Source organism: Stegastes partitus, unplaced genomic scaffold, assembly GCF_000690725.1.
Source record: "Stegastes partitus isolate 25-593 unplaced genomic scaffold, Stegastes_partitus-1.0.2 Scaffold140, whole genome shotgun sequence".
Lineage (NCBI taxonomy): Eukaryota > Metazoa > Chordata > Actinopteri > Pomacentridae > Stegastes > Stegastes partitus.
The window spans coordinates 516,902-531,800 of NW_007577871.1; the positions used below are offsets into that span (position 1 = coordinate 516,902).

Below are 14,899 nucleotides of genomic sequence, written 5' to 3' on the forward strand. Positions count from 1 at the left end.
CCGTAGGTGTGAATGTGAGTGTGCTTGGTTGTCTGTCTCTAAGTGTAGTCCTGTGATAGACTGGCGACCTGTCCAGGGTGTCCCCTGCCTTCGCCCTAAGTCGGCTGGGATAGGCTCCAGCACCCCCACGACCCTAGTGAGGATTGAGCGGTGTACAGATAGATTTTAATTCCAACTAGAAAATTTCTAATGAAATTTTGATAAATCCTGATCAGTTCCTTCTAACACCTCTGAGCTTTCACTTTGAAAGTGTTGCACACTTCACAGAATCCGAGTGAATCCTTGTAAATACCAGTGTTAATCATGAGCTATGGAATTGAGAGTCCTACAGCAATGAGACTCATACTGAGTAAAACAAGACAAAAGGCCTACATATGTATAAATTGTTCAGGTAGTGCAAAAAATGTGAGAAGACAAGGTTAGCTGCACTTTAAAAGAAAAAAAAAATGTTCTAGTCAAAATTTAGAGTGCAGGGCATCAGTCAGGCCATTGTCTCCAGATGCTTCAAAACATCCACCAGAGTTCCAGTGGCAAAGAAGTCAGTTGTAGCCTGTCTTAATGACTATCGCCCCATCGCACTGACACCGATTGTGATTAAGTGTTTTGAACGGCTCGTCAAACCACACATCACAGCCAGCCTTCCTGCATCGCTTGACCCCCTTCAGTTTGCTTACCATCCCAACCACTCCACAGAGGATGCAATATCCACCACCTTCACTCAGTCATCACCCACCTGGAAAATAAAGACACCTACGCTAGAATCCTGTACATTGATTTCAGCTCAGCGTTAAATACCGTCATTCCCCAGAGAATAATAGAGAAACTCCTCCTACTCGGCCTGGATACCGCCACATGTCTCTGGGTCCTGGACTTTCTGACCGAAAGACTCCAGTCTGTCCGAGTCGAAAAGAACATCTCTAACTCCATCATGCTGAGCACTGGATCTCCTCAAGGCTGTGTACTCAGTCCACTGTTGTTTACACTGCTAACAATATAGTTTTTCTAGTTTATTTTATTAACAATAAAGTTCTATCTAATCTAATCTAATCTAACACATGGCTGTGCAGCCACACATGAGGGGATCCAGATCATCAAGTTTGCTGATGATAACACAGTGGTGGGACTTATTCATGAGAACAAAGAATCAGTGTACAGAGATGAAGTGAAACACCTAGAGGGCTGGTGCAGTAAGAACAACCTGCTGCTCAATGTGGACAAAATGAAGGAGGTGATCATTGACTTCCAAAAGTCACGACCTGAGCATGCTCCCCTCAGCATCAGTGGCTGCACAGTGGAGAGAGTGGAGAACATCAAGCTCCTCAAAGTGCAGATCTCGCAGGTCCTGAGCTGGAATAAGAACACCGCAGCAATCATCAAATGGTCCCAGCAGAAACTGCATTTCCTGAGGAAGCTGAAACAAGCCTCTCTCCCTGCCAGCATCCTCAGGACTTTTTACAGAGGTCTGGTGGAGAGCGTTCTAACATACTGCATCTCAACATGGTACTCCAGCTGCAGTATGTCAGACAGAAAAGCCTTGCAGAGGATAGTTAGAGGAGCTGAGAGGGTCATCAGAGTTTCCCTCACCTCTGTCCAAGAACTTTTCCAGAGCCGCTGCAGGAGCAGGACACTGAACATTGTCAGGGACTCCTCACACCTTCTCCATAAACTGTTTGAGTTGCTGCCATCAGGCAAACGTTTCAAGAGCATTAAAGGAAGAACCTCCAGAATGATCAACAGCTTCATTCCACAAGCTGTCAGAATGCTGAACTGCTGATCTAGAAATGCAAACCCTTCTTTATTTAAATTGCTTTAAGTTATTGGATCCTGAAGAAATGCTCTTTCATCTTGCCTGTACGACTGTGTATGTACAGCAAAATGACAATAGACTTATTTGGATTTGATTGGATCACGTGATTTTTTTTTTTTCAATTGAATGAAAATTCAGAATTTTATGAAAACTCATAAAACTTGCTGCATTAAAATCAAAAAGAGACATATTTACACGAATAACATTCAAAGCCTTGTGACCCACTTAAGCAGGAGAATGAAGTTTCTACTGTAAAGAATGCCAGAGCTACCGGGTTCCAAAGGTGGTTGGATTTTGGCAGTTTTCTGGCCAACTTCCCACTCATTTTCATCGGGATTTTTAAAGCAGTGTTTTACAAATTTTGCACAAAAAAAAATTTAAAATTAAAATTAAAAAAGCGTATGACAAATCGCTACCAAAAGACGTACAACACCATTCCTGATCAAGCCTCATGCTTTTTTAAATAATTTGTACGGATCTTTTTAAACTGTGGCACAAGTTAGGTGCCGAAAACAGTTGGAAGGATCTATTAAGCCCAAGAAATAACAAGTGTCCTTCAATGCTAATACATTGGCACACTTAATGAGCAATTAAAAAACAAAATTCCACTCATTTCCATTAAAGTGAATAGTTTCCCTGTTTCTCAAGACCAATATTTATATTTACAAAGCAGCACAATATATGCAATATGAAATACATATAACTGACATATTGAAAAATAACAGGAGTAGCCTTCTAACACAAGCAACTTGACCCCAAAACTGCAAGCCCGGGGTCAAAATATTAACCTAATAATTTTAAATTATTGATGTAACATGGTGTAAATGTGAGTGTACCTGGTTGTCTGTCTCTTAAGTGTAGCTCTGCAACACCCTGGCGACCTGTCCAGGGTGTCCGCTGCCTTTACCCTAAGTCAGCTGGGGTAGGCTCCAGCCCCCCTGTGACCCTAGTGAGGACTAAGCAATGTATAATGGATGGATAGATGATATAACATGAAGTAAAGATTATTAAGGTAAATCAAATCCAAAAATTGCTACTACATAATCCAGTGGGGAAAATATCCCACTAAAAATTAGACGTCTGATGGACGTGCAGAACATGTCCGTATTGTGTCCGTTGGCCCACGACCAATCATGGACGTCTATACGCTATGCAAACTAGGTCCACAATTTGGACGTCTAACCATGACACCACTGGGACGTCAATATACAGTTCAACATTCGGACGCTGGACTAGGTAACTTTTTCTGATGTCATGTGGACGTCTAAGACAGGTGCAGGAAATTGATATGATTAATGAATGTTTTTTTTGTTTTATGACAAATATCAACATTGTTATCAACATGATTAGTGAATATGAGTAAAAAAAAAAAATAGTAAGTTCAGCTCACTTGAAAAAAAGTGGTAAGTCATTGCCTTAAACCAGACATAACTTTCTCTTCCAAGTTGTTTAACTTTATGTCTACAAATAATGATAACTTAAAAGAAAGTTATCCCTACTTAAGCCTGAGAGAGAAAGAGAGAGAGAGAGAGACAGAGGGAAATTAACTGGAACAGTATGCCACCTTCTGAAATGGGACTACAGTTATGCACAGAGCCTAGAAGCAGTATAAAAACCATGTCTAAAATGAGATTAAATTTGACGTGGAAAAGACGTCCATAACGACCACATTTGGACAACAATTGGCGTTTATATAGAGGTCCTGTGGACATCAATACTAAACGTTCAGTAGACATAATGTAGAAAAAGACGTCTTTTGGCATTACAGTCTGCACCTGCATGTGACCAAAACTGGACGTCCAAAAATGACTAAGAAAAGACGTCACTGGGACGTGTCTTTGCACAGTGGGATGTAGCTGAAAGTATAAAAGTGCTAAATGCAGTTCTGTAACGCTAGCATTCCAATGTGCACAAAAAGTTACACAGTACATAAAGAAAGATTCAATATTTTATCAAATTGATTTAAGCTGATGCCAGTTCTTTAAAATATTTCCCGATCTGCTAACTGATTCCGATGATCTGCTCGAAACATCTACAATTTCAGTCGAGGATACTGTTGGAATTTTGTTATTCAAGGATGTCCGGCCCAAGATGGCAGAAATTGCATACAGACATGTGACTCCCTGCAATAAAACAGTACCGCAGGCTCAACATAAACAAATAAAAATACATTGCTCAAAAAAATAAAGGGAACACTAAAATAACACATCCTAGATGTCAATGAATGAAATATTCTAGTTGGAAAACTTATTCCAGTTCATTACATAGTGGAATGCGTTGAGAAAAAAATAACATAAAAATGATCAATACAAATCAAAATTATTATCCCATGGAGGTCTGCATTTGGAATCATACTCAAAAGTGGGAAATCACATTACAGGCTGATCCAATTTCAGTGGAAATTCCTCAAGACAAGTCAGACTGAGGCTCAGTAGTGTGTGTGGCCTCCATGTGCCTGTAGGACTTCCCTACAACGCCTGGACATGCTCCTGGTGGATGCTCTCCTGACGGATCTCCTCCCAGACCTGGATTAAAGCATCAACATCAACATCAGTCAACTCCTGGACAGTCTATGGTGCAATGTGTTGGTGGATGGAACGAGACATGATGTCCCAGTTATGCTGCGTTGGATTCAGGTCTGGGGAATGGGCAGGCCAGTCTATAGCATCAATGCCTTCATCGTGCAGGAACTGCTGACACACTTCAGCCACGTAAGGCCTAGCATTGCCTAGCATCAGAAGGAACCCAGAGCCCACCACCAAACCGGTCATACTGAAGGATGTTGCAGGCAGCAGAACGTTCTCCACAGCGTCTCCAGACTCTGTCATGTCTGTTACATGTGTTCAGTGTGAACCTGCTCTCATCCATGAAGAGAACATGACGCCAATGGCCAGTCTGCCAATCTTGATGTTCTCTGGCAAATGCCAATCACCCTGCATGGTGCTGGGCTGTAAGCACAAGCCCCACTGGTGGATGTGGGGTCCTCATACCACCTTCATGCAGTCTGTTTCTGAGAGTTTGAACAGAAACATGCATATTAGTGGCCTGCTGGAGGTCATCCTGCAGGGCTCTGGCAGTGCTCCTCCTGGTCCTCCTGCACAAAGGAGGAGGTAGCGTCCTGCTGCTGGGTTGTTGCCCTCCTACGGCCCTCTTCACATCTCCTGGTGTACTGGCCTATCTCCTGATATCTCCTCCAGGCTCTGGACACTGTGCTGAGAGACACAGCAAACCTTCTTGCCACAGCTTGCATTGATGTGCCGTCCTGGATGAGCTGCACTACCTGAGCAACTTCTATTGGTTGTAGACACCGCTTCATGCTACCTCTAGGGCTGAGAGCACTGACAACATGCAAAAGTGACCAAAACATCAGCTAGAAAGGATGACAACAGAGGCATGGTCTGTGGTCACCACCACTCCTTTATAGGAGTTGTCTTGCTAGTTGCCTCTCATTTCCACCTGTTGTCTGTTCCATTTGCACAACAGCAGGTGAAATTGATTCACAATCAGTGTTGCTTCCTAACTGGACAGGTTGATTTCACAGAAGTTTGATTGACTTGGAGTTACATTGTGTTGTTTAGGTGTTCCCTTTATTTTTTTGAGCAGTGTAGATGTACTGAAAAAAAAAAAAACAGATCCTGTATAGGTCAAATGATACCCCATTCCTAAATACTGGAACGTACTTACTTGCAATAATTTCTTTATCAGTTCCAAATCTTTCCCAATACCCTAATATAAGGCCTACACCCCTGTCCATAATAAAATACACAGGTAACACAATGTTATTTTGACTTGACCAACAGCGAAAGCCAACAAAGCTGATTAAATACATGTTTTCGAGGTAAAAAATTAAACACAGTATTTACAATGTTTCAAATCTTCAACACAGCTGTGTAGTTGTCTAAATCAGTCATCTCATGTAAGACAAAAATTCTTCACTCCTGTGATGACACTTAAGCTGCTTTCACTCCATGATTTAACTTATTTCACAACTTAGTCTTCAGCTGAGAGCTCAGCTACATTCAGCTCTTCCTCATAACCTGTAAGTTCATCATCTTTTAGTGTTTCCAAACAATTTGGCATAGCTACACAGCATAGCACTAAAGTTTTAAACACAGTTAATTAGAGTCCTAGTATCCATGACTTCAGTCTAACTTGGGTGCAAGTATCAACTCTACACGAATTAGACACAACATTAGAACCACCTGCCTAATAGCCACCAAAACAGTCCTGACCCATTGAGGCATGGACACAGTACCTCTTGTGATGTCCTTTGTTGTCTGATACCAGGATTTGGGCAGTAGATCCAGTTTAGTGGATTGTGGGGTGGGGCCACCGTGGATCAGACATGCTGTGGTGAGTTTGGAAGATCAGTCTATGGCTTGTGCTCTTAGTCATGCTCTTTAAGCCATTCCAGAGCAGTTTTTGCAATGAGGCACACTATGTTTCTTAGGGAGACCACTGCCATCCAGGGGTGCAATTGCCATGGGGAGCATATACTTAGTATGGAACGATGCTTAGGTGGGTGGCTCTCGTCAAAGTAACATCCACATGAATGCCAGCAACAGAGGTTTTCCAGCATAGCATGGCATTCTAACAAGATAATCGATGTTATACACTTCACCTGTCTGTGGTTTGAATTTTGTGCCTGATCTGTGTAGATTTAACAGATTTTATCTCAACGCAGCCATATGATTAAAAATGAACAGTGTTGACATATTTTATTGGTGGCAGACTGTTAAAGCACCTGCATGTTGTCTCAACATCAAGGTCATACCTAAAGTATTGGCTTTATTACATGCTGAACACTGCTTCACTCCACATGCAGAGTGTTTAGAGCAGAGAGACAGGTTGATGTTGAGACCAGACGGTCACACGCATGAAGGCAAAAAAAAAAAAAAGAAACATGCACAGATGAAAATGACAAAGACAGACAACACTGCTGGGCATCTGGGCCGCAACCACCATGCAACAGCATTCCAGCAGTAGCTGAGAACAATAGCAGGCCCATTCGTATACACAGACAGACCAGCCAATTGCACAAACCATGGAGACAAAGCACCAGTACACAGCAACAGGCAACCCCCCTCCAGCCTGGTTGAAGAAGGGGAACCAAAGAAATCCCCAAACTCTGTCCCTTTCCCTCTCTTTCTTTCTTTCAAACATCATAGAGAGAGAGAGCGAGAGAGGGAGAGAGAGAAATGGGAGGGGGCCCTGCAGAGTGCTGGCATTTGGCACGAACAGACGCTCACAAAGCCCTCGGGACCCCTAAGATGAAGGAAAGGTGGGGGAAGGGCAGAGAAGGAAGAGGGGTTGCAGCAATGCCATTTCCAAGCATGCAGCCTGTGGAGGAAGGCCCTCGTGGAGAAGGAGAACAAAATGAACAGAGAGAGAGAGAGTGAGCATCCATCTCCTCCTCCCCCTCTCTTCTTCCATGTGGAGGTCAGTGCGCTCAGCGGGGAGGTCAGCCACTGCAGGCAGCAGTACAGCAGCTCCCCTGCGAAATCTCATGCACATGTTATCTGCAGTGATGCAGACAGAATTCAGATATGCCACTGCAAAAAGGTGAAGCCACAAGACTGTGATGTATTTCAGACAAACTGAGTAAACACCAAAGTAGGTAGTTTAAAACTGATCAAAGCATTACTTTTCAATTCAGCCAAAATCAACAGTGGACTCTCATGTTGTTCAGCCAAGCACAGGCCACAGAACTTTGAGAGAATTTCCAAGATACTAGATACATCAGGCTGAATGTTGGAGAAATGTGATTAAAACAATTTACAAACACGCACACGTTTGATATGTTTCATCACATGGTACAGCCACCAATCAGAATTAACCTTAAATAGCTTCGGTTTAAGTAGTGATAAAAGGATATATAATCCATCCATCCATTATCTATACACCGCTTAATCCTCACTAGGGTCACAGGGGGGCTGGAGCCTATCCCAGCCGACTTAAGGCGAAGGCAGGGGACACCCTGGACAGGTCGCCAGTCTATCACAGGGCTACACTTAGAGACAGACAACCAAGCACACTCACATTCACACCTATGGACAATTTAGAATCACCAATTAACCTCAACATGTTTTTGGACTCAAAGAACTCGGAGAAAACCCACGCTGCACAGGCAGAACATGCAAACTTTCTTGCTGCAACGGTGCTAACCACTGAGTCACCTTGCAGCCCAGCAGTTCTAATGTTATCACCAAATCCATACTGGTATAAGGATATCTATCATGTCATCCAGGAGAAAAGAGAAAAGATAAGGAGAAAAAAAAGAATCGGATGACATGTTAAGCCTATCTTTGCACAAAGACCATAATCATGGACCAACTGTAGCTCTCTGGAAAGTAGGAACATAAAGAAAATCAAACCAAATCAATAACTTTTAAAGCTCATTTACAAAAACCAACAATTGTTACCCTGTTAGCTCGAAGTGCTCATGTTGCTTTGTAAGTACAGAGAGGACAACAGAAAAAATGCCTTCTATTCTGACTTGTTAGCATTTCTCACATTATTTAAAGATGGTTAAATTCATTGCTAGCCTTGCAGTCACACCATATGAACAACCACCTTAACTGGCAGCAAAAGCCCAGGGTTAGAGGAGACGTGACTTTGTAGTCATTTTGCTTCTTTGTTACTACTTATGCAGTGCTTACCCCACAGTGAATTACACTGTTGCTTTCAGAAAATCAAGAAATCTCAACTCAAAACTACAACTACTTTATCATGAACAGTACCTGCTCTGGTGGTCATATTTGTGGCACACGAGGAAACGCTGTTGTTTGCGATCACTACAGGTGACAGATGGTAGTCAGGAAATTATTATCAAAGTTATTATTCTAATATTCCTTTTACTCAGCACTAAAAACTGATTGCTATATAATACCATGAAGGTACCATGGAACTCTCAGTTAATTTGTTTTGATATTCAAAAAACATTCAACAACACAAAACACTGAACAAATAATGTTCCAAAGGGGCTACAGATCCAGAAATTCAAAATTGGCATTTTGAGTAATTTGTATCATTATTAATGTGAATATTCTATTGATGTTTTTTATGTAGTTACTTTTACTTAATCATTTACTACTCATAACATGCTTGTTCCAGCACATCAAATTGTAATTGTGAAATACTAAAACCCAAGGTGTTTATCATTGCTGCAACGCCCCCACTAGCTAAACATTCCAAATACAAAGAAAGCCTATCACCAAATATGCTATGATGATCATTTAAGGACAGTAAGGACCAATGGTACTGGTAATGGTTACCATGACGTCTTAAGCCATCCAGGCTGAATTCCAATTAGCTTGTGTGAACAGGAGAAAGAGAAGGAGGTGATGAAGGAGGTGTAGGTGATGAGGAAGAGCAGAAGGTGTTGAGGTAAGGAGGAGGAACTGTAACACAGGCAGGCGAGGCAAGTGAATGGACAGCTGTGCGGTAGTTTGGCTGCCTGCCTGCCTGCTGAAAGGTGAGAGCAGGAAGCACCCACATGCTCTCTCGCTCTCTCTCACATACACACAGACCAGAGTGGAAGATATGTGCACAGGTATGTGTGTGATTGTGATAAACAGGTACACACAACCAGGCCGATTCAATGTTCTCTACACTGTCTATTAGATCTGGATGGCTTTCAAAGACTTCCTGAAAAACATGACAGTTAATGCAGCTCCACCCTTAAGATGAGCTCTTCACTGACTACTGGTATCCTCCATAATGCAACCATCCTTTACACACACACACACGCACGCATGCACACACACACACACACACACACACACACACACACCATTATCATGCACATTCACACTCGTTTTCATTGAATGCCCATGGGACACTTCAGACCAGCCCCAGTTGTTGCTTTCATTTGTCTGCCTGCAGTAACACACACAATCCTCTTTACTCGAATATGTTTTACACTGCCATCACAGTCATCGTGCAGGACTCTCTAACCATAAAAATAAACATCAAATGATTTGTTACAAGTGCATCGGGCTGATAAAAAGGCACACTAATTAAGTATTCTTTTTTTCACTCCAAGAGCATTCCAGCTGTGGTGGCTGTGGCGTTATAAAGGTGATTAACATAAAGGCGCGGGAGAGGCCTGCTTTTTGGGGCTGTGTTTTGTTTGTTTGTTTGTTTGTTTGTTTTAAAGCATATACTGAAGTTGCTTTATCAGATGCGTAATCAATAGTCTAACACAGACATGCACCTGTTCCCACAGATAATTACGCCTTGGATGAAGCAAGACGTTCTTTAATGCAAAACTGACAAGGCACCAATGTCTATTCAATAATGCAGGTTGTAATGCAAGGAGAAAGTAACAACAACTACATAGCGATTTGGTCGGGTGGCTACAGCGGAGATCGGACTCTCAGTTGTCCCATGTAGCAGAATCTGGAACCCCGCAGCCCGCTGCTCATCAGCAGCCACCGCTCAACTGTTTTCCCTCCACACCGTTTGCTGGCGTTCAGTTAGCGCTGCATGGAGCTACACGGCTGCAGCCTAGCACAGATACTATTATTATAGCAGACGTTATGTGGCTCGGTCACCCACCCCGTCCTACCACATCTTGCAGTAAAAAGAAAACGCATCAGCGGCTATGGAGAGCCGTTGCCAGCATTCACACGGCACGTTTGTCTGCACACCTCGAACTTTACCGTCGTATCTCAGCTAGGTCTGCGGCTCTACCCGCAAGACTCACCCGGTCATGCTGCTGAATATCCCGGTGAAAAAGTCCGTCCAATTCTGTATCATCCACACCATCAAATCCGCTCCGATACTGACAGACAGACTGCTGACTGACAGTCCGTTCCGTTCCGCGCTCCCTGCACTACGACTGCTGTTCCAGTCGCGCGCTCACGACAGGGCCAGATCATGCGCAGGGATGCGCGGCCACGACGAAGCAAGTAGGAGACCCCACACATTCGATTTCTCGCAATGCCATTTTTAAGTGAACGACAATAATTAAAGTAGATAATGCATTTAACGTTACATAGATCGCCTCTAGAAAAAGCGTACGCATAATGGGGACGATGGCTGTTTTAACACTGATAGTTGTTACATTAACCGAAATGGACAAAATGTGTCTACAGCTAATCCATATGTGGCTGATCTTCAATAAACCCATTTTTCAAATTGCTATAATAAGATCAGAAGAACTTAAAAAAAAAAAAAAAAAAACTCATATTAACATTGTGTATTTGTATTGTATTTAGGGTTATATTTACCTTGAAACAACACCAACTCTCACAATTGTTTGCAAATGTATTTAGGTTTTGTATCTTGAAGAATTTGTCACAGTTTTTCTTCAAATTAGTGTCTTCATCTAATCTCAGACTGTCTCCATGTTGACATCTCCCTGGTGGTGCTGCATGAAAGATTATCTAATGCACCACTGCTACAACTTTTACAATTAATAGTAGTGCATTAAGTAAAATAGCAGCATTTAAAACAAGATGCACTACAACGCTGTGATTATTTAAAAAAAAAAAACAATTCTCATCACATTAGGTGCCCTCACATTAGAGGTAGCGATAGTCAGTCCAAACATTTTATTTGTCAACATGTACGCTTTGCAAGCATATACTTATTGTGAATTTGGCAGAACCTGTTACATGTGATATTAAAAGACAGCACTTACTTCATGATTTAAATGGAGGAAACCGGCTTCATATGTTCAGGTCTGCTTCAGTTTTAGAGAAAGTTCAATACTTTACTCTGAGCCACTGAAATATAACTGAACTTTTAAACAACAACTATTTTATGGCCAGAACATAATTGTTGATAATGGACATAATTGGAGGTCAATAAAATGGTGGACTAGAAGACATGAAAAAAATAATTCTTGGACATTTGTTTAAGAAAATGAAATTTTACTATAATCTTTGTCAACTACCAGAATGGTGGGTACATTCTCCTATAGAACTACTCTGACAGTAATAATCTCTTCATGTTCTTCTGGTTCCAGGAAACCAGCATGAATCTCCTCATTAAACAGCTAATATGGGCATTTTTCCCTCTTACTCTAACTTGAAGAAGTCCATTGTCCATTACACCCTAATAGTTATTGATGAAACAAGACAATTAAACCCATGTCTAAATAAACAATAGACTCTCAATTATGCTTAATTAAAACAAACTATTGATCAGTGAATGTGCATATCCTTGATTTATATCTTAATCTTGGCTGCTATCAGACAGTTACAGTCTCATTTGAAAAGCCTACAGGTTTTCCTCATGAGCAGCAGGGTCACATGCCCTGAACATATACCCTTATACTCTGCATATACTTTTAATTTTCTATGATGGAGACATTGAGACTAGTGCACTTTGTCACAGACCGCAATTTTGATTCTTTCGTACATTTTTGTGTAGGATTTCTGGACAAATGACAAAATTTGCTGGGTCAAAAAATGCACATACAGCAGTTCTAATGTTTGGTTAAAGGTCATTTTTACCTCAACAAGATGTTTTTTGTAGCCATCCACAAGCTTTCGGCAAGCTTCTGGTTGCATCTTGGACCACTTCAGCAAATCATCTTGTACAGTCTCTTCACAAAACAAGCTGTTTCAATTCAAGAGCTTAATTCAAATAAAAATTCAAAAAATATATATTTTTCCAAAGTGTAATTTGTTCATTTCATAAGAGAATCAAATGCAGTTTACATAAAACAAAAGTGAGCTTTTATTAAAAGTTGATGGTGACTTATGGGAGTTCAAACAAAATACAGCAGGCAGGTTCTACACAGTCCAAAAGAGTAAGTAATCTAAAATTAAAGAGGGCATGAAGAACACCAGTAAGGACCATGGAAAAATCTGACAATGAAAACAGGGGATGAACATAGTCAGGAACAGAGAATAAATGACTTAATACAAAAGGGAGAGTAAAGTAACAAGACACCAGTGAAAACAACCACACAATGACAAAGGTGGGGAAAAATGCAAGTTTAGAAAGTATCCAGACCATGACACACAGGCTAAAACAACAACAACAAAAAAAACAACTTCAAAATGAAACAGCGAGAAAACTGCAACTAAATGGAAAACTGTGACAGGACGAAGTATCGTTAATCTGAGCTCCTCTACATTTTTTTAAATGCCATTTTTATTTTTCCAAACTAAGATAAGATAATTCTTTATTAATCCCCATAGAGAAAATTCAGACACTGCAAAAGCACAAAACAGTGGCACACAAAGAATAAAATACATAAAAATAAAAAAGTATATATATATATATTTATATATAAAATTAGTCCTAATGTTTTCCTTTAACTATTCGGATCAATTGCATACAGGCAAAGTAAGTGGACATTTTGATAATGTGTGATGTTATTGCACTAAAAAAAAAAAAAGAGTCTTTTCATGGCAACTGGACAACAGACAAATTACAGTTTGCCAGCTCGTACGCTATTGGTTTTTTTATACTGTCAAGAAATAACTACTACTTACTGGATTCAGGTGAGTTTTCTGCTTGGTGTGCTACACTGATAGGCCAGTTTCACATTGCATATTTGGCACACTGCTCAAGTTTGTCATTTTGCTGTACATACACAGTAGTACAGGCAAGATGAAAGAGCGTTTCTTCAGGATCCAACAACGTGAAGAAATTTCAATAAAGAAGTGTTTGCATTTCTAGATCAGCAGTTCAGCATTCTGACAACTTGTGGATTGAAGCTGTTGATCATTCTGGAGGTTCTTCCTTTAATGCACTGGAAACATTTGCCTGATGGCAGCAGTTCAAACAATTTATGGAGAAGGTGTGAGGAGTCCCTGACAATGTTCAGTGTCCTGCTCCTGCAGCAGCTCTGGAAAAGTTTTTGGACAGAGGGGAGGGAAACTCTGATGACCCTCTCAGCTCCTCTAGCTATCCTCTGCAGGGCTTTTCGATCATCTCCTTCGTTTCGTCCACATTGAGCAGCAGGTTGTTCTTACTGCACCAGCCCTCTAGGTGAGGTGTTTCACTTCATCTCTGTACACTGATTCTTTGTTCTCTTGAATAAGTCCCACTCCTGTGGTATCATCAGCAAACTTGATGATCTGGATCCCCTCATGTGTGGCTGCACAGTCGTGTGTTCGTGTAAACAATAGTGGACTAAGTACACAGCCTTGAGGAGATCCAGTGCTCAGCATGATGGAGTTAGAGATGTTCTTTTCGACTCGGACAGACTGGGGTCTTTCGGTCAGAAAGTCCAGGACCCAGAGACATGTGGCGATATCCAGGCCGAGTAGGAGAAGTTTCTCTATTATTCTCTGGGGGATGACGGTATTAAACGCTGAGCTGAAATCAATGTACAGGATTCTAGCGTAGGTGTCTTTATTTTCCAGGTGGATGATGACTGAGTGAAGGTGGTGGATATTGCATCCTCTGTGGAGTGGTTGGGATGGCAAGCAAACTGAAGGGGGTCAAGCGATGCAGGAAGGCTGGCTGTGATGTGTGGTTTGACGAGCCGTTCAAAACACTTCATCACAATCTGTGTTAGTGTGATGGGATGATAGTCATTAAGACAGGCTACAACTGACTTCTTTGCCACTGGAACTATGGTGGAGGTTTTGAAGAATCTGGGGACAAGGGCCTGACTGATGTCCTGCACTCTAAATTTGGACCAGAACACTTTCTTTTTTCTTTTAAAGTGTGACTAACTTTGTCTTCTCACATTTTTTATTCTACATGAACAATTTATACATATGTAGGCATTTTGTCTTTTTTTTTTTTTTAACTCTGAGTCTCATTGCTGTAGGACTTATCTTTTTGAAATATTTCACCTCAGAACACAGAGCATGCCAACTAAACCTGTCATCGGCTAACATCAGGGGTGCCCAACGCGTCAATTGTGATCGACTGGTCGATTGGGTGTGGGTAGCTCCCACGCCATTTAAAAAGAATAAATAAGTTGGCCTATCATCCATCCCCCGTATCACATTTGCCACTTGATTAACATACAGGGCAGCCAGTCGAGGTCTTTTCTAACACACTGGTCACCACGCTTGTGCAGTCAACCTACAATCCTGGCTGTTTTTGCCTTCAGTGCAAGTCGGAGCAAGGTGATGACCAAAAATGCATGAAATTGTATTGTGCCTTAAGGGTTCA

At 41.5% G+C, this 14,899-nt stretch overlaps 1 protein-coding gene across 1 annotated transcript in view; it reads right to left on the minus strand.

The window, feature by feature from the left end:
• Window positions 1-10,592, minus strand: part of fat3a (FAT atypical cadherin 3a) — a 203,218-nt gene extending 192,626 nt beyond the window's left edge. Inside the window, exon 1 of the mRNA XM_008278980.1 lies at window positions 10,515-10,592. The gene's annotated coding sequence lies outside the window, so the exon portion shown is untranslated. The remainder of the gene's footprint in view (window positions 1-10,514) is intronic.
• Window positions 10,593-14,899: the final 4,307 nt, after the last annotated feature.